At 40.6% G+C, this 21,704-nt stretch overlaps 1 protein-coding gene across 5 annotated transcripts in view; it reads right to left on the bottom strand.

Annotated features, from left to right (window-relative positions):
- cadm1a (cell adhesion molecule 1a) overlaps nucleotides 1–21,704 on the bottom strand; it is a 288,912-nt gene that overhangs the window by 98,678 nt on the left and 168,530 nt on the right. The window lies entirely within an intron of this gene.

Raw genomic sequence — 21,704 nt, 5'->3', positions numbered from 1 at the left:
ACATATTTGCTCCTGAGCTGGGTACACTAACCTGAAGCATGAATTCTACACCACAAACAGATATGACAGGCCCTCCCTCGGATGCTCAACAGAAGAAAAACTCCCTTTTTCAGTAGTTGCGGTGGAATGACTGATGTTTTGACATGGCACAATGGTGCCCCCATTTACATTCCTCTTCTCGATACCACATTGGCTGCAGCAAAGTCTGCAAGTTGTCAGAGTAAAAGGAACAAAGCATTGATACACATCATGAAAAGAGAAAGGTTTAAGGTGCTAAAGGCTGAACCAAAGCAGCTTAATTTTATTTTATGTCGACAGGGAAGAAAAAAAAAAAAAAAAAAAAAAACCTTAAAAGGTTCTGAAAAGTAGCTACAATCTGTGTGGCTTTTCTAATTTGGATAACGAAAGAAAACATGCCATGGCTACTGTACCTATGTGAAATGCTTAGTGGAATGAAATGAGACATTTCCTACAGTTCCTTTAAGTAAATTAATTAATAAATAAATAAACTAGTGAGATGATAATAGTTATAAGCCAAAAGTGCCTACTGTTTAAGAAACACTCATATAATATAATAGTAGTATCGTATACGTGAGGTAGTTGTCAGTATCAAGTACTATTTTGTATGTGACACAATCAGTACAGCAGAACACAGTAACTTTCAGAAAGCTGTGGTGGTGAAGATGAACGTATGCTCACGGGTACATGCCCTAGTTTGACAGAGCAGGTGGATTCCACTCCCAGGACCCATCTGTGCGGTCGGGCGTTTGACTATATGGAGGACCCTACTGAGCTTCGAGCCCATTATTGTTGCTCCCGACAACCCCGGCATAATCCGCTCATTTGCGAGGTCATCGCAAATCATTATACAGTAGGGTTCCATTCCTCCGACATAAATACATGACCCCAGGGATCTGCTCGGCCCACTCTTCCCTGTCTCTCTTTCTCAATCCTACCGCTCTGCCACTTTTTTTTATATGAGTCTAGAAAAGCGTGTAATTAAATCTGCAGAGATTGCATGGGCAAGAACAAGCGATGCAGTCAGGCAGAATATGTGCATTCCTGTACAGTGGGATAAACAGAGGCATGATGAAAGATGGAAAGGAAGTTTGCAGTGTATCTGACAAGGCAAAAGAGACATTCTCACAGCTCCAAAGCACACACAGAGGGTTTTTCCCACTGCGCTGCGACAAAGACTGGGTACACATTTTCCGCAGCAAGGGCATTTTTACACATTCCCATGCTGCGTTTCTGCTCATCTCATGTCCCCAAATCCCCTGCAGAAAAATATAGCGTGCTGAAAGTGATGAAGCACTTGTACATATTCCAAAGTCTACAAAATATGTCTTAAGTTGTACTAGGGAGGAATGAGCCGTGAACGAGCCGACTTGCTTCATTGATTTGTAAACAACGCAAGTTTATGTTCATCGGTTTAATTGAAAAACAAAAAAGGATTGTTAGGAAGGTTTTGCAGACATCCATTTCATCCCAGGAGCCAGTGATGCAGATGGGACTGCAGTGTGCTCTGCCTCTAAAATCGCCTTAGGTTCCTGTAGCACTTATATAAGTAGTTCAGAGCTCTGCAGGGAACATGCATGTAGCACCGAAGAACACGACCACACCAAAGGCTGACAATGCATTGTTTCTACAGAGTCCCATAAATAATTAACAACAATGCAAGCTATTTCCATAAAAACAGAGGATGCTCTGAACGCAGATCTTCTCTAGCCTTCGGCACTACCTCAAACGTACCACTGTTATGGTATCATGGCACCTGCGATGACATAGGGAACATTCCCTCCACCTTGATGCCTCTGGAGAAACGACAAAAATGTCCTCTGAATAAACTCAAGCATGCATCAGTTACATTTCTATAGCTAAAACTGTCTGATGGGATGACACAAAATCCCTCCTTGAGGCTTTGAGCTATGTTTTCCTATTTTTCTTTATTCAGAAGGCTGAGAGAGAGGTAGGTTGTGTATTCTGGCTGGAAAAGGGACAGCTGCTCCTTTAGGGTCCATCATTTATCATCCTCTCAGATGGTCTTCATCTCCTCCTGCTGTACTCGAGGCTAAAACACATTTACCTAAAAGGATTTCTGCAAGCTAAGGTGCTAAAGCCCAATTTTGCAGGGGTAGAAACGTAACAGCACACATCCGGATGCTTGACCCAAACTTTTCACATCGTGCAATGAACTGCTGACGCAGTATGCTGTCAAACGCATTTAGAGCGGGTGCCCGAAACAACGGAAATTAATTGTCAGCTGTTGTTTTAAACCGCCCCAAGTTTTCAATTAATCTACTGACATTTAGCTACAAAAGAACTGATTAAGGAGAAAAGGTTACATTGAAGCTGAAGCTTTCCGATGGAATCGAGCGGGAATCACGTGATGGCTTTGTTATTTAGATGGAAATGTGACTTTGAATGAAGAACAAATATATCGCTCTCGAGACTCAACCAGTCATGTGAACAAATAGTCCCACTACTATGCATCCCATCATTCTGCGCAGAGGGCTGATTGTGCATACTTGCTGGTTTCATCTGAAGTGCTGCTTCATTGCTATTATACAGGCAGGATTCTTCAACAATATTGCACTCCCAGCCTGAGGATAGCCTCTGAAAATTGAACTCTTATGAACACCCGGTTTCTGCGAAGATACCAAGGCAACGGGGTTAAAAATTGTGTTAGTTGCAAGAGAGAAATAGAGCTCTTTGAGAATGGATTGCATGCCAGTCAAATCTAACACTGGAAGATATATAAAGTATGGTGGCTTCGAGCTGAATCTCCATTTAATTAATTTCATGTTTATTTGTAGGGATACATAGATATGGGATTTATGGTTGATGCTGATAACCAAACATTGTTTATATTTTAAAGCAGATAACCAATATATAGATAGCAATATGCATTTTTAAAGATGTGTGAGGCCTCCATTGACAGCAAGATAATTAACACTTTAAAATGCCCAGAAAGTTACTAAAGACATTTTTAAAACAGTTCATATGACTACAGTGGTTCAACCTTAATGTTATGAAGCGACGAGAATACTTTTTGTGTGCCAAAAAAAAAACGACAATATTCAATAATATCTAGTGATGGGTGATTTCAAAACACTGCTTCATGAAGCTTCGAAGCTTTACGAATCTCGTTTCGAATCAGTGGTTCAGAGCGCATATCAAACTGCCGAAGTCCCGTGAACCATTGAAATTTCGAAAAGTTTCGAAACACTTATGACGTAACAAAGCCTCGTTTACTGAAATCACGTGACTTTGGCAGTTTGATACACGCCCCGAACCACTGATTCGAAACAATAGATTTGTAAAGCTTTGAAGCTTCATGAAGCAGTGTTTTGAAATCACCCATCACTAGATATTGTTGAATAAAGTCGTTATTTAGTTTTTTTGCCGCACTTGTCGCTTCATAACATTAAGGTTGAACCACTGTAGTCACATGAACTGTTTTAAATATGTCTTTAGTACACAGAAAGTGTTACTTATCTTGCTGTCAATAGAGGCCTCACTAAGCCATCGGATTTTATCAAAAATATCTTTCATTTTTGGGTGAACTAACCCTTTAAGTAATGCTAACATCTAAAACCTTATTGTAACGTTTTTTTCCCATTTGTGTCATGTTAAATGGGTGCCATGCCTTTGCCAGCCTTGTCTATATGGGTAGAACAAACTATTTTGTTTTGCATCACTTGCTGGCGCAATGGTGCAACAAGAACTCACCGCTTAGATGTAAAATTCTGGCAGGCGTGAGTGTGAGTGTTGACAGGTTCCATTGCCACGTAAAGCAATATTAAGAGTGGACGGTTTGTACACATGCCTCTGCAGACCAAGATAGCTCAGCCATGCTGTCAAAGGCAATAACACGAGTGCTAGTCTGTTACCCATTTTGAACGGCATAAGGTTTATATTCACCAAAAAATGTCACAGACCGACTCCATTCTTGTCCAGGAGACAGAATCAGCAGACACAGGTGCCACTAATCAATGGTGTCCGCACAGACACGACTGCATGCACCTGCCATATTGGCACATTATGCCGTCACGTAATTCAATTTGCCACTCCATCCCATTTCCATGGGCTGTCATATTTACATCGGGCTCCATTGGAAAACACACACCAACTCTGAGTGGATAGGAAATGCTGGTTGCTGAGAAAATGGAAACTTGGAGGAATAAGAGATGGAAAAACAAGCTCAGTGATGTCTCAATCAGAAAGAGACCCGGTATCATTTGGAATTGGATTATGTGGAAAAGTCAATACCAAACAAACAGCTTTTCCAGTTAAAGCTTAACTTACAAAAGGTATTAAGATTAGAGCAGATGATAAAAACTGAGCGATTCAATGCGTCTTTTGTCTTGGGATTGTTGGCAGACAGAGTGCCAGCATCAGTTAGAGGCCTTTTTTTGTAGGATTTCCATATACTGTGCCGCGAGCCGTATGGATTTTTTCCATTGTACTCTTCCTGGAGTCTATGGGGGAGACTTAGAGGGGATTCTGGCAGGTTGCAAACGTAAACGCTAAGTGACTGATAAGGTGTCAGTGTTTGACAACGCTGTGGATTGCTTACATAACCTGCGTCTGAAGTGTCATTCCTTCTTATTTCTTCCTCTCTCGCACTTCATCTCTCGTCTTCCTGTCTCAATATGGAGCGAGAGGGTGAAAAACAGCTTCATCTTCCTCTCGCCACAAATCAGTGCAGTGACCAGAGATCATCTTTTCTAATGCCATCTCTTTTTATCTGGCGCTGACACACACCCAGGTGCACCACGGGCCATTTGTCCCAATAAAGGTCACGCTGGTGTGGATAACACTCATTTCCTGTCTTTAAAAGTCTTGTATTTAAGATATGCTAAAATCAGACCAATGCAGCTACAACGGAGGGTAGACCAGCTTTGTCTCTCAGTCATAAATATTCTGCAAGGGTTTCTTTCTTTCTTTTCTGAATCTCACTTTTCTAGTCTCTCACCTGCGCCCTCCCCCCACGCCGCACCTGGGCTCCTCGGAAACACGGTCTTGGGATTGCATCCCAGGGTGGTAACATCCATCAACCCTGACACCAATCACCGGAAACCCCACAAAATGCTTCCTCCAATTTGTTTGCTATTTCAATGTCTTTCAGTGAAGCCTCCATCACACCTGTCACAACCACCTGCTACCTATTCTACAAAGCACGGAAGGGAAAGAGAGGGAGAGTTTATAATCAGCCAGAATTGCTAATCTTCAGCTATTATTTTTACCCACCAAATGCCATTCTGTACAAACACTACTCCAGGCTAAACCACAGTGCAATGCTAACAGACACATCTGCTACAAAACAACTCCATTTGTGGGACTAAATTTTTGGACAGGAATGTTGTTCCAGGATTAACAAAATATGTTGATCCAGGAACATGTCTTACTTTCAAATCACAGGTGACCATACACCAATCAGGCATAACATTATGACCACCTTCCTAATATTGTGTTGGTCCCCATTTTGCTGCCAAAACAGCTCTGACCCGTCGAGGCATGGACTCCATTAGACCCCTGAAGGTGTGCTGTGGTATCTGGCACCAAGATGTTAGCAGCAGATCCTTTAAGTCCTGTAAGTTGCGAGGTGAGGCCTCCGTGTTTGTTCAGCACATCCCACAGATGCTCGATTGGATTGAGATCTGGGGAATTTGGAGGCTAAGTCAACACCTAAAACTCGTTGTGCTCCTCAAACCATTCCTGAACCATTTTTGCTTTGTGGAAGGGCGCAATATCCTGCCGAAAGAGGCCACAGCCACCAGGGAAGCCACCGTTTCCATGAAAGTGTGTACATGGTTTGCAACAATGCTTAGGTAGGTGGTACATGTCAAAGTAACATCCACATGGATGGCAGGACTCAAAGTTTCCCAGCAGAACATTGCCCAAAGCATTACACTGCCTCCGCCGGCTTGCCTTCTTCCCATAGTGCATCCTGGTGCCATGTGTTCCCCTTGTAAGTGACGCACACACACTTGGCCATCCAAAAGAAGAGAAGAGAAGAAGAAGAAGAAAAAAAAAGAAGAGTCTCTTTAAAAGTGCTTGCCAGAAGTGTTTAGGGAGGAATAACATGCTCCACAATCGACTGCAAACTCCATTCTGGTATGAAATGCCTATTTTCTTGAACCAATCAATTCAATAATAAAACAGGATGAATATAACAAATAAAAACAGAATAAAATAAAGTAATAAAATAAGATGATAAAATATTTTAAAAATTATCTGGTTTCAATCACTAATGTGTCACATTACAATAGCTTGCAAAAGCAGTTTTATTTTGTCCTAAAAGGCTTATATATAGACAGAAACGATCCTGAATCCTAGCCATGAAAATGCCTTCAAAAAGTTGGAAATTTGGTTAAAGCTTTAAACTGAATTTATTGTTGAGAAACTCTAGATGGTGATACGGTGATAAATAATAATCAGATGATTGTACAATTTAGAGGGAAACTTACTAAGCGCTATTCTTAGCTGGCAGAGCATGGATCCCTGAAGAAAGCACAGTGTTTCACATTAGCAGTGCTGTACCCCCCAGTGTCCATATTCATCAGAAATGATTGCTTGTGTAAGGCTTAGCCAGCCACTCACACATATTTCAAGCTCACAGCACCAGGGAAGGGGCTGGCTGATGCAATCTAGCTCAGTTCTCCCCCTGTTTGTGTGTATTTGAGCAGAGCGCTGGGAATCTGACAGTGGTCTGACACTGCAGTGGTCTTCTGCTAGAAACGCCCCCACTCCCCCACCTCCTCCAACCTCCATCTCATGCCCGTCCTTGAGACCCAAACAAAACATCCAGTGCTGAATTTGAGTCAATCACACGTCAACACGTGCTCGGCCCCTGACAAGACACGACACCACATGCTAATGGCTTTCACCTGAGCCTCTGATAGTGCCTCTCACTCCCTGCAGACCAGGGGAACCTCATTTCAACGACACACAGTAAGGAAAACTGTGAACATGGACATCACACATTCAACCTCATGGCTTCCTGGGGTAGATCGATCAGGCACAGTCTGGAGAGTCGCTGAACTTTCTGCTTCACTTCTGACTTTCCGTCCCATTAGTGTGCAGGGCTCCTGCTCAGGGTAACGGGAGGAAAACAGCCCTGCAGAGAGAGTCTGATGGCTTCAATTAGAAATCACTAATATTCAACATGACTACAGTCAAATATAAATGTATCACAACCCCCAGGGTTCCAGTCGATCCCTGGAGTGCCCGAGTGTGCTTAACATCATATAATGTTTAGCATAGCTTTTTTGCTTTACTAAAGGGGTCATATCATGAGGAATCAAGTTTTTTTTTTCTTTTGAAATAAAAGAACATGACTATGAAAGCATAATGTAAGTTTCAGAACTCAAAACTTCCTCCCCAGTTCAAATAAGGATTAAGAGGAAACATCTTGTGCTGTTCCTCGCCATGAAGTAACAGATTCTCTGCACGTCCTTCTAAAAAGTCTCAAAGTTAGAAACAAGTTACTAAAAACTACTTCTAACAAGGTCCTTGATCATTTCATTCTGATTTTAAGTGTTTATGCAGCACTTCAGTGCAACTGGTTTAATCAAATCTGTCGATGTAATTCAAGCTTAGTAAAAAGGATGTTAAAACACAGTTGCACTACTATTCCAAAGTTTGGGGTTGGTAAGTTTTTTTGTAATGTTTTTTTTAAAAGAAGTCTCTTATGCTTACTAAGGCTGCATTTATATATATATATATATATATATATATATATATATACAGTAATATTGTGAAAAATCAATTTGAAGTAGCTGCTTTCTATTTGAATATATTCTCGTTTTAATTTCCTGTATGTTCATTTACATTACATTTTGCTAGCTCTGTTACACATTAGTATTATAAGAATCTTGAAGGTTCTTCTCTTATCACCCAATCCTATTTTATATGCAAGACACCCTGCTATCATAAACTCACCTCCTGAGGGTGTGTGTATATGCTAGAATAGCTTAGTGCTGTTAATAAAGTCTTGTTTCTATCACACTTAAAGTTGTTCAATGTTTTACTCATAACTGGAGTCCCTAATCATGCCAATCACAGCTACATGCTCTTATCTAACGAAGTGTTAGATAAGTGTTAGGATATTATTGTCTATGACCAAGAGAGTATTATCCTACTATGGTCTATAGACATTCTCACTAGTGTTGTTGGGACGTCTAAGACTGATTCCATCAGGAATCCTTCCAAATCAGTTACTTGACCCAAATTCTTTTATTGATACATTTTTCCCTTTTGGGCTAATTTGCTATAAAACATAAATAGAGTGTTTCTTAATGACTGTCATTAAGTGTTAGAAGGTGAATAGAAAATGGTTGTGAAAAACAAATGCTAAAATTATAAGTAAACCTCAGGGCAAGCAATGAAATACTATAAATATGTAAAATATGACCCTTTTAATGTTTGTAAGCAAAAAGACCTGTGGCCAAACCACTGAGATCTTTAAAAAGAGTTCAAATCAATTAAAAGGGATTTAGATTTTTCACAATTTAACTGCAGGGATTAACAGCATTTAAAGTCACCCCAAACCTCACATGCATTTAAGCCGCTTCTAAAGAAATCCCATAAAATGTGCAAACACATAGATGACAGCTGAAAAAGCAAACATTTGTTGGGTTCAACTCCTGTGTGTATACTGATGGAGAGCCCCTTAACGCATGACACAGTTAGTAAATAGACTTATAGTGTTCCTTTCGACATTAAAATAAAGGGGCATGCTTGTGGGAAGAAAAAAAAAGGCATGCTTGCTCTACAAAGCAAAGCCACAGTGGGTTTATGTAATTGGGTTATTAGTGTTTAAATGGGTACTGCGGGCCTACAGCCCCACTCAAACAGGTCCCCTGGTACAGGAAAGGCAAGATTTTGCACCCCAATGGTGGGTTCCTCACAAAAATGTATTTATCAGAGTCGAAACCCAATGAAAATCCTGCCAGAGTTGAGATTTACAGCTGTCTGGGCATGAAAGAGCAGAATTAGAGCACTCCACAATATGATTGGGATGTCTGCGTGTCTGCCATAGCTAGATCCAATTCCAGCCTGGCTAATCCTTAATTTACTTAGCATGGAAAACCAGCATCTTTGTGCTTGCCAATTTTTTTTAGGCAAGGAAGAAATGATGTAAAATTCAAATTACATTGGCTGATTTGATGCAACATTACTGTGATTCGCCTGTTACTGGAAGACAACAGGTACTGTCTGTCTTTATGAAAAACAACTAATCGATCCGCTAAATTGCATATTATGAAAAGCCAAACAAATGGACGCAAAGAGATGGAAAACATCCAGTCTCTCGCATGTTCAGACAGAAAGATCAATCGTCTGCGAGTTATGCAAGAGAATATGTGGTTAGAAAGCGCCGCTGTTATCCATCAGTAAAATGGCACTGTCACAATATTTAGAGAGAGAGAAACTTCTGCATGGTAATATGATGATTTGACAGCCTGGTCTCAATGGAATCGCCACATCTGTGCTGTCAAATTCGGCCAGCTCTTCCCCCTATTGTCACTTTCTTTCTCATCCGCAGTGGAGCACAGATCACAGACAGGCCTCTCTTCTCTGTGAGCTCAATAATGGATTATTAGATTTTACATTATTGTACAAGACATACAGCACAAAGGAAAGGAAAATAATGAAACTTCATTTATACAGCCCCCTTTTTTCCTGTTTAGGCTTGTATTCATAAAGGAAGCAAGGCCGTCCCTCTCATCTTCAAAAGCTGCGGTCGCACGCTACTTTGAAGAAAGCAAAGGATGCTTAAATATCAACGAAGCGAGGGGAAATGAAATTCGGGTTCTGATAATAAACAATGTTTTGGATGCAGGAGCTCGGCTTAAGGAGGATACCAAGGGTCTTCACACCAGGTTTCGTCATTAGTAATGCTTTGTTCCTCCCGGATGGACTTTGATATGCGCATTACTGCAAGAGCACGCAATCCGTGATCAATAAGTTTATTGATTTGTAAGAGCTTTGCAGTGTAAAAAATAAAAAAAAAAACACAAAAGGGAAAATGCTGATGAATGAAAGGTCATGTGCAAAAATGGGGCATTATGACTCAAAATCAATTGCTGATACCAATGTGAGGATTGTGTGGCACTCAAAATGTGAAAGTTTTTGTTGACAAAACCTGTTCATATAACTAAATTAAGCTGCAAAGCACTGCTATAATTATCAGCACCGCTAATGTCAGTGATATCCAACATTTTAACTAAGCAAACTCTGAAAGGAAGGCTAATTAGGGCTGGATTAGTCAGATCCAGCATACAGACTAAAAGCTCTATTGAATATTGCCCTCCAGCGACTCAGAGGAGGGGAGTACAGCCAGACAGAATAGCTCACATGGTACACAGCGGTCTCCCACACTGCTGATCGCACTACACGTTACACGCAATCGCTGACATCCATCAGCCATCGATTTTGCCTTTTTTCTTGTCAGAGCTAATCTTTTCACTGCTGTTCAGGCTCAATTAGATTAAAAACAGGACAGAGCCTCATCAAAACATGCATCCCGCTAGTTATGCCGCTCGCTGTGGTAAATAAATACAATGGATGAGCTATATGAAATGGATAAGGAAGTGTAAGGTCACATTCAAGGAGAAGCCTATAAATATCCACAACCCAAACCTCAATGTATCCAAGAGCTAATGTCAATATCAAAAACGCTTGATCGTCACAACCATCTAGAATATACTTTCCAACAAAAATTATTTAATGTTAAAGGGGACCTATGATTCCCCTTTTATAAGATGTAATTCAAGTCTCTGGTGTCCCCAGAATGTGTCTGTGAAGTTTCAGCTCAAAATACCCCACAGATCATTTATTATAGCTTGTGGAATTTGCCCGTATTTGGGTGTGAGCAAAAACACGCCGTTTTTGTGTGTGTCCCTTTAAATGCAAATGAGCTGCTGTCTCCCGGCTCGCTTTCCAGAAGAGGGTGGAGCTTTAACAGCTCATGCTTCAGTTTCTCAACAACAAGGCTGGAGAATTGAAAATGACGATTCTCAGTAACGGTTTTCAGCCTTACATTGCTCAAACTGGAGTCGGACACTGATGGAGAGATTCAGGAAGAAGTTACAAATTATAGAATGCATCTGGACATTTCTGAATGGTTAGTGGATAAATTTATGTAGCATGTGCCATCATATATTACATTTTCTTTGCACACACATATACCATATATACAGGAGAGAGAGAGAGAGAGAGAGAGAGAGAGAGAGAGAGAGAGAGAGAGAGAGAGAGAGAGAGAGAGAGAGAGAGAGAGAGAGAGAGAAACATTAATTGGAAGGCTAATTAGGGCTGGATTAGTCAGATCCAGCATACAGACTAAAAGCTCTATGTATATAGAGCTATATATATGTATACAGGTGCTGGTCATATAATTAGAATATCATCAAAAAGTTGATTTATTTCACTAATTTCATTCAAAAAGTGAAACTTGTGTATTATATTCATTCATTACACACAGACTGATATATTTCAAATGTTTATTTCTTTTAATTTTGATGATTATAACTGACAACTAAGGAAAATCCCAAATTCAGTATCTCAGAAAATTAGAATATTACTTAAGACCAATACAAAGAAAGGATTTTTAGAAATCTTGGCCAACTGAAAAGTATGAACATGAAAAGTATGAGCATGTACAGCACTCAATACTTAGCTGGGGCTCCTTTTGCCTGAATTACTTCAGCAATGCGGCGTGGCATGGAGTCGATCAGTCTGTGGCACTGCTCAAGTGTTATAAGAGCCCAGGTTGCTCTGATAGTGGCCTTCAGCTCTTCTGCATTGTTGGGTCTGGCATATCGCATCTTCCTCTTCACAATACCCCATAGATTTTCTATGGGGTTAAGGTCAGGCGAGTTTGCTGGCCAATTAAGAACAGGGATACCATGGTCCTTAAACCAGGTACTGGTAGCTTTGGCACTGTGTGCAGGTGCCAAGTCCTGTTGGAAAATGAAATCTGCATCTCCATAAAGTTGGTCGGCAGCAGGAAGCATGAAGTGCTCTAAAACTTCCTGGTATACGGCTGCATTGACCTTGGACCTCAGAAAACATAGTGGACCAACACCAGCAGATGACATGGCACCCCAAACCATCACTGACTGTGGAAACTTTACACTGGACCTCAAGCAACGTGGATTGTGTGCCTCTCCTCTCTTCCTCCAGACTCTGGGACCCTGATTTCCAAAGGAAATGCAAAATTTACTTTCAGCAGTCCAGTCCTTTTTGTCTTTAGCCCAGGCGAGACGCTTCTGACGCTGTCTATTGTTCAAGAGTGGCTTGACACAAGGAATGCGACAGCTGAAACCCATGTCTTGCATACGTTTGTGCGTAGTGGTTCTTGAAGCACTGACTCCAGCTGCAGTCCACTCTTTGTGAATCTCCCCCACATTTTTGAATGGGTTTTGTTTCACAATCCTCTCCAGGGTGCGGTTATCCCTATTGCTTGTACACTTTTTTCTACCACATCTTTTCCCTCCCTTCGCCTCTCTATTAATGTGCTTGGACACAGAGCTCTGTGAACAGCCAGCCTCTTTTGCAATGACCTTTTGTGTCTTGCCCTCCTTGTGCAAGGTGTCAATGGTCGTCTTTTGGACAACTGTCAAGTCAGCAGTCTTCCCCATGATTGTGTAGCCTACAGAACTAGACTGAGAGACCATTTAAAGGCCTTTGCAGGTGTTTTGAGTTAATTAGCTGATTAGAGTGTGACACCAGGTGTCTTCGATATTGAACCTTTTCACAATATTCTAATTTTCTGAGATACTGAATTTGGGATTTTCCTTAGTTGTCAGTTATAATCATCAAAATTAAAAGAAATAAACATTTGAAATATATCAGTCTGTGTGTAATGAATGAATATAATATACAAGTTTCACTTTTTGAACGGAATTAGTGAAATAAATCAACTTTTTGATGATATTCTAATTATATGACCAGCACCTGTATAGAGCATATAGAGCTATATATATATTTATTGAATATTAACATATTAAGAGAGAGTATAAGAGAGAGTATATATATATATATATATATATACACATACACACACACACACACACACACACACATATACATACATACACACACACATATGCACACATATGCACACACATTTACATTAGGCATTACTATATATATATATATATATATATATATATAAAATAAATAACAAATATAATTCATAAATATCTCTCATTGGACTGTCTTTGAGCATCCCCGCCACACTTAGGGCCATTTTTGATAAATTTCCTCTTTGATATAGGCTCTATCCAATCTTCAGAGATGGCACCTAACCTAGCCTTTCTCGCAGCCACACTCTAAAAAAATTTCAGCTTTGCCACAAGTTAACATAAAGAAGAAGTGTCCATTTCACACATTATATTGTCAGGTTAAACACAGCCCAGTTACATTAAGCACTTTAGTCCATGCTATTGACAGCCAAATAAAATTCATGTTTGGGTCGAAAGCAGAGAGGCTTTTAAACGAAAGCTTGCAACAGGGGTGACAGCCAGTTGAGTTTTCACCATAATCTACGTCCTTCCCTGAGGACAGGTGGAATTAACGAGGGCCAGATGGCAGTTCCTGTAAGGTCACCACATTTGCTTCGAAATGCATATTTCTCAGTGTGTCATTAAGTAGCTCCTTGGTATCATGTTACAGAACGCACAACACATGTAGATTTCGACTAAACACAACTAAAAGTAAACTTGTCTGACAAAAAACACACTAGCACTTTTGGTATGCACCCAGGTTCGACTGACATCAGAGTTCGGTTTATGATGATGTGAACACTGTCTTCCGAACTCGAGTGCACACCCACAAACCGTACCCTAGTCTGCTTAGGGTGTTTTCACACCTATGGATCGTTTGTTTTGTTCCAAAACAAGGACTAAATTTGTTACAGTGTTGCATTTTCTTCTTGGTTCGGTTCACTTTCACAGGAAGCATACCAAAATGTGTTTATGCAAGTCACATCCTTTTATTGGTCAGAGTTTTCTCAGCGTCATCCATCAAAATGATTGACAAGTTAGCTTCATGAGCTTATTGTGGCTTTATTTGTAACTGTCGAGACACATGCAAACACTATACGAATTTAGCCGTCATTCCCGCTGTTAAATTATATACTACATTCGTATTAATACTGCAGCAAATTCAGACGCGCTCTCTCTCTGGATCTCATAACGCTGTCTAGTAGGCTAACTGTGCCGAGACCATATATGGAAGGCAGCATTATAATGCAGTTAGAGCCAGAATCAAGGCTTCATCAGGACAGCATTCTTGCACGGAGAAACACAATTACACAACATTTTAAGAGACACTCTTTGGTTTTCAACTATGGTAACTAATGTGCTCACTCACAGAACCAGACACTGCTGCTTTTTATAAAACACATTTCCCGTTATGAATTACGATATCGTTTGGTTCGTTGGTCCATTGGGTCGGATTGCTTTCACATCTCAAGAGAACCGCTCCAGAGTTCGTTTGGAAGCATACCGAGACCACCTCTTTATGGTCTCACCACTTTATGCTTTTTTGTTTGGTCCGCTTTTGCGATTGATGCATTCACACCTGTCCAAACGAACCGCACCAAGGGGGCAACGAACTTTAGTGCGATTCAACTGAACTAAATGAGGCAGGTGTGGTACGGTTCATATGAACTCCAGTACAGTTAGCTACTGATATTAATGCAATTGTACTAAATAGCGTAAGTGAACTGCTATTATCGACATATGATTTGATTAAAAAAAAGAAAAAAAAAAAAAAAAAAAAGTGTGTTTTAGTGTTTCACTCACTTTCCTGACGAGTAAAGCAAAGAGCTATATCCCATTTCTGCTCGCCTTCAGCATTCTTTAGAGCATTTGCAGTACATTCACGGCAGATAGACGCAAGTGATGTGACGTACTGAAGCTTTGGAAAAAAAAAAAACAATGGTTCAAAAACAAAAATATAAAAGTGAGGTGAGCAACGCTATGCATTTTGTCTCCTTTCCCTGCGCCATTGTTACCAAGCAACGGGGTAAACAGCTGCTGCTTTGATGACGCAAACGCACCGCGGTTTGGACCCAAATAATATAATTTGAACAGTTCAGCGAGGGCAGGAGGAGGGGGAGCAATCAGGCAGGGGTTCGGACCAGGCAATTGAACAAAATGTGAAAGCATCCTAAAACTTGCTGGTCTTTTCACCAGGGCATCTGAGGCTTAACTGTATCAAACTTTCTAACAGGCTGAGGGTATGATAGAAGAGCACCTTTAGCTAAGTTGGCCCAGAGAAATGTGTGTGTGTGTGTGTATTTAGTGAAGTGCTTCCTGATGTATATTTACATTTTCAGCCAAAGCATGAGACCACAGATGCCTCCACCTCAACAGGGTGACTAAGGCAGCTGTCCCAAAGCCCTTAAGTGCCCTCGGCTTCTGTCACGAGAATGCGCCCGTGCCAGTGTTTTGAAAGAGAGTCTGTCCGTCCGCATTTCTAAGTGCGTATTGCTTCACAACAACACACTCAGCCATCAATCCAAACCACACTGTATGAGGCGCATGAAAAATGACGTTCTCCACTCTGCAGAGTTGCCTCCTAAGGACAACAATCCCATCATAAATCAGCTAAAGTGGTATGTATTTCAGAGTGCAGGCACTCGCGCTATAATAGACCTGACTGCTAAATAGAGCTCCAATTTGATTAAGGTACAGAGGAGGGGCCTGAATCAATACTCTTGTGTTATGCACCCAGACTTGGCTCCCGTGCTCCCCATTAGGGGCCTATACCTCCTGCCTCCTTCTCCAAGCCGTTAAATCTCACCAGAGACAATTAATACTCGAGCCCTAAGCACGGCATCCATTATTTGTGCTCTGCATACCGTGCGAGAGACACAAACAGACTAAAGGAGAAGAGAGACACTGCATTACCAAACAAGCGTGAGAAAAATGTAAATAGTATGTCACTGGTTTATTCACTTCTCTTTATCTCTCACGGATCGATGCACATGCTCCACATTGCAGGAGTAGCGATGGTAAAACACTCCTCCACTGTAGTCGATTGGCTCAATGAGTCAATGGAAGTCATCGCATCTCTTTGCACGCCCTTGTGAGAGTCATTCGGACGAAACGCTGCCTCAAACGGCCATATGACATGCAGATTCAATAGGTCCCCTTTTCCCTGATCTGACACAAACAAAATGAGAAAAACGAAAGCACTCATCTGTGTTTATACATCCATGTCTGAGGTGTAAATCCACTATCAGCCCATATTCTTCACCTCCGCTAACAAAACAGAGCAGCGGTGCGTTCATTTATTCAGACAAGCGGAAACATTTCTCTTTACGGACACCCCTCGATGTAATGGAGAGTATATTTCATAACAGAAAGTAAAATTAATATTTGATATCGGCACAGCACTTTTTCAGTTTCAAGGATAATTAATTATTTGTGTATGCTTTGCAGAGACAGCCCAGCTCTGCTTTGAAAGTTTTGATAAATTGCTGAAGAGTATGTATTAAAAGGGTAAGAGACATTACTATCAATCATCTAGGGCTTTAATGGAAGAGACTGGTTCCCATCTTTTATTTGGCAGTCTCAGCTCTCGGATTTAAGGCAAACGTTCATGTGACCAGGGGACCACTGGCTGCGTGGCTTATATACAAAGGTAGGATCTTTCCTCTAATGTCAAGGATAAAATAACAGTTTGCATTGGAAAATGATTTTGTTTGGTGGTCCAACAATTGATTATATAGCAAGCAACCAAATGCTAAAGCAACATAGCAATGTATAAATGCACGTTTTTGATCTTATTATGAACGATTCATCCATATACACTATATTGCCAAAAGTTTTGGGACGCCTGACTTTATGTGCACATGAACTTTAATGACATCCCATTCTTAATCCGTAGGGTTTATATGGAGTTGGCCCACCCTTTGCAGCTATAACAGCTTCAACTCTTCTGGGAATGCTTTCCACAAGGTTTAGGAGTGTGTTTATGAGAATTTTTGACTATTCTTCTAGAAGCGCATTTGTGAGGTCAGGCAGTGATGTTGGCGAGAAGGCCTGGCTCGCAGTCTCTGCTCTAATTCATCCCAAAGGTGTTTTATCGGGTTGAGGTCAGGACTCTGTGCAGGCCAGTCAAGTTCCTCCACACCAAACTCGCTCATCCATGTCTTTATGGACCTTGCTTTGTGCACTGGTGCGCAGTCATGTTGGAACAGGAAGGGTCCATCCCCAAACTGTTCCCACAAAGTTGGGAGCATGAAATTGTCCAGAATGTCTTGGTATGTTGAAGCAATAGGAGTTCCTTTCACTGGAACTAAGGGGCCAACCCAACCCCTGAAAAACAACCCCACACCATAATCCCCCCTCCACCAAACTTTACACTTGGCACAATGCAGTCAGGCAAGTACCGTTCTTCTGGCAACCACCAAACCCAGACTCGTCCATCGAATTGCCAGACAGAGAAGCGTGATTCGTCACTCCAGAGAACACGTCTCCACTGCTCTAGAGTCCAGTGGTGGCGTGCTTTACAAAACTGCATCTGACGCTTTGCATTGCACTTGGTGATGTAAGGCTTGGATGCAGCTGCTCGGCCATGGAAACCCATTCCATGAAGCTCTCTACGCACTGTTCTTGAGCTGATCTGAAGGCCACACGAAGTTTGGAGGTCTGTAGATATTGACTGTGCAGAAAGTTGGCAACTGCTGTGCACTGTGTGCCTCAGCATGCGCTGACCCCGCTCTGTGGTTTTACGTGGCTGAGTTGCACTTCGTGGCTGAGTTGCTGTTGTTCCCAATTGTTTCCACTTTGTTATGATATCACTAACAGTTGACTGTGGAATATTTAGTAGTGAGGAAATTTCACAAATGGACTTATTGCACAGGTGGCAACCTATCATGGTACCACACTTGAATTCACTGAGCTCCTGAGAGCGATCCATTCTTCCACAAATGTTTGTATAAGCAGTCTGCATGCCTAGGTGCTTGATTTTACACACCTGTGGCCATGGAAGTGATTGGAACACCTGAATTCAATGATTTGGAGGCGTGTCCCAATACTTTTGGCAATATAGTGTATATCATCCATCCATCCACTCATCCATCCAGAACCCCACTTGTATGGAAATAAAAATAATAAAAATAAAAAGTGACATTTTTTAAAAACATCTTTTATGTACCACAGAAGAAAGAAAGTCATACATTCATGTTTGGAACTAATTGAAGGTGAGCAAATGATAGCATATTGTTTCTGGATAAACTATTGCTTCAAAATAATCCAATCATAGAAAAAAGTGTCTAAAATAAAGGTAAAATTTATAAATATATATGAAAATATGAACTAAACATAAAATGTATTTTCATCAAAAGACAAACTATTAAATAAAAACTGACTAGGCTATACACGGTGATAATTTTTCCAAAGAAACTCAGAGTGGCTCTTTAGCCTCTGGACTCCCTCTATGGTTAGTATTTAAATACAATTCTTATCACACAAAACCAAGCCTCCAGCCCATTCAGAGGAATGCGGAGCACAGGTGAACGCTGTACACGGACCACTGTAATGAATAGCCAATGCTATAGCTGCTATAATAGAAGACAGTCAGCAGGGGCTGGTTTGAATAGCTTGTGCAACTGTAAGTGCTGTCATGGCCAGAAGGAACAGTCCATCCATGATAATGACACTGCGGTACCGTTGCTCTCAGACTGATGCTTTCCCTTCGAGTGCATTGGGGTGTCAATAGAACGCACTGCAGCATAAAGAAAGAAAGTCTTCTCGATGGTAAAATCATCTCTATCAGCTCAGGCGATCAGCCCTGAGCCCTGGTTAGTGTCTCCAACTGGAGGTCACAAACTACTAGGGAGCCATTAGTGAGGAGGGTAATTTGATTCTAGGGACTGATACCATATTAAATACTTTAGAAATACTGCTTAGGTTGGAGAAAATCCTGCCTACATGGACAACTAAAGGAACTTGTGATAATGAATGCCTGAGCAGAGGCATTTTTGCTTGATGACCAAACTAAATTATGCTCAAATGCTCCTGTAGTCAGGGTTGCCAGGTTTTCACAACAAAATCCACCTAACTGCTACTCAAAACTAGCCCAAAACTAGAAAGAAAGAAAACGCATTCTGGGGGGTAAAATTCACGTTTTTGGCAGGGTACCCCTGGTAAGATTCGCATTCCAGGGGCTAAATATCATGTTATTTGTGGTTGCTTAACCTGTGGACATGAAAAACAACCCACAGCAACAGTGTTAAAGTAGCCCAATTCCACGGGAAAACCACAGACTTGGCAACATTGCCTGTAGTCAAGGTGGCTGGTAGGTACAGTTTTATAGCACATATATTTAATAATCATGTCAGTTGCTGAATGTTAGAATGTAAATTAAATAAACCATTCTGTGGTGTGACATGCTAAAAATACAGTAAAAAAAAAAAAAATTACATTTATTCTATAATTATTCACGCAGTTTTCATGACCTCAATCATTTTTGGGATGTACTGATATTATAAATCTGTCCAATATAAGCCAATAATATTTTTCATGTTATAGCCAATGAACAAATTAATAGTCTATACTAATATTTTATTAGTAACTATTTTGTCTAAATTAATTAATAAAGCAACAAAAGCAAAAATCAATTGTTTCTAAATTTAGTGAATTTAAGCATCACAAAATTATAATGCACAGTATGAAAAATGGATATCCATTCTGAGATTTGCTAAAGATAAAATTTAACAGTGTTGTTAAATTATTAGTGTTTTTAAAGATTTACATTTTTTTTACATTCAAATGTAAAAACTGTGGAAATGTACATGCACAATGAAATGTCCAATATTGACCAATATGATCCAAAAAAGATAAATAAAAATAGGTGAGACATACATACATGGAATATTTCTACATTTAAAAATTAATTTGTCATATCATAAGTCGATTTCAAATAAATACATAAATGTAATAATAATAATAAAATGTATTGATTGAACATTTTAAAAGTGTTAGGAAACATACACCAGAATGTCACCAGAAACACTAAGTGTATGTCACCAGAAACATTCGTTTTCCTACATACATTAAAAAAAAAAAAAAAAAAAGGTACAATCCATGTCTGAGACTGTTTGAGTAGGATCATGTGTGCTAACATTTTAAGCATCAAAGTAAACATGCAATTGTCCATCCTCTCTCAATGTGTTCTTCAGTGTTGATTTACAATGACCCACATACCAAAACAGTGAGGATGACTAATGATGCTCTGTGAACGAATGAGGCATCTTTTGTTTCTTCACCTCATTTTTCTTCTCTTTACATCACTGAGGCCCTTCTTCCGTGCACAAATAAGCTCTTTCATATGGGTGCTATCTCCTGTGCATTATCTTCTGAGGGTCTGTCTCCCGGTCCCTCATGTAAAGAGCTCTGGCTCTAAGCCTGTGGATAGTCTCCACCAGACACTAAATTTGGTAGCTCTGCTGCTCTTTTAAGTAAATGCCACAGAAATCTTCCACAGCGTATCGTCCACTCTGCAGACCAAGATATGACAACACCTTTTATACTGAGCACACACCAACCCATTCCACCTATTCAACACACTCAACTCCCAAAGTGCTTACTTAACATTTGTGTCAGTGAGTTCTATGGTAATAGGCGCACACCCATTGATTATCTGCCATTTTCTCAGTGTGGCGAGCTGGGCCTGTGGCTCGGTGTCTAGATGCAGTGGGACTACCCACTGAAATGCCACCGCACATATAATTAAGAATCTCTGGGCTTTTTTATTATTCGTTTTTATTTACTCACTTTTTTGGCTTTAAGAGTCTGCACAAACACAATGAATAGTACTCTTAAGATGAATATATGAGCTTAAAGGGCATCCATGCTGAAAAGACCAACATAGCATGATGTCCCTACCAAAGAAAAACCTGCATATTAGCTTACAGACAGAGAGACTGACAGATTCACTACATTATCTTTACCGAATTTCTTTGAAGTATAATTCAGTACCATTCTTTTCCTGTCATTGCAATTTGAATTCCAATTCAATTTCATGTGAGGCATGGCCAATTGAATTTGAATTTCATAATCATGAATTGAAAAGAAAGCCAATTCTTCAATTCAGAATTTTGCTCAACCCTGATGGGAATTCATGTTGGTTTAAGGCGCCTTTTCAACAGAAATTGAGCAAAGTATGTTTTCGTTAGGCAGCAATAGAGGGGCAGCCATCTTGAAGGTCTCCAAGCCTAATTAGGTGATGTCTGCAGACGAGTTGCCCTCATAGCACAACCTCCTAAAGCGCCCTTCAACCTCTTTCTGACAAGGCTTCACAAATAAAACGCGCACACAGATGAAGGCCAGGGTAACACAGGCAGACAAGAGCAGCAGCTTAACCCTTGCACCAACAACATCCATCAGCTGGAGAAATCAGGGGTACTTCTGCTCTCTCATCCCAAACATAAGGTGAGATCCCACACTCAGACAGGTGTGACTGAGAGGACGGCTTCCTGGAGGATCACCGTCAGCCGGCAACCTTTAAATGTCATTCCAGATGAAGATTTTGATACTTAGCATGAAGACGGAGGAATGTTTCCACTGTGTTTCGAGATGGACTGTATTATGCATTGACATTGATCCATTCTGAAACAACAACAAGCAACTCAAACGCGTTGACATTCATCCAACGTCTGGAAAATAACAAACCAGCAC

The sequence above is a fragment of the Ctenopharyngodon idella genome, chromosome 21, assembly GCF_019924925.1.
Source record: "Ctenopharyngodon idella isolate HZGC_01 chromosome 21, HZGC01, whole genome shotgun sequence".
Taxonomy (NCBI): Eukaryota; Metazoa; Chordata; class Actinopteri; order Cypriniformes; family Xenocyprididae; genus Ctenopharyngodon; species Ctenopharyngodon idella.
The sequence above is the reverse complement of the archived record's forward strand: the minus strand, read 5'-3'. Positions and strand labels throughout refer to the sequence as shown.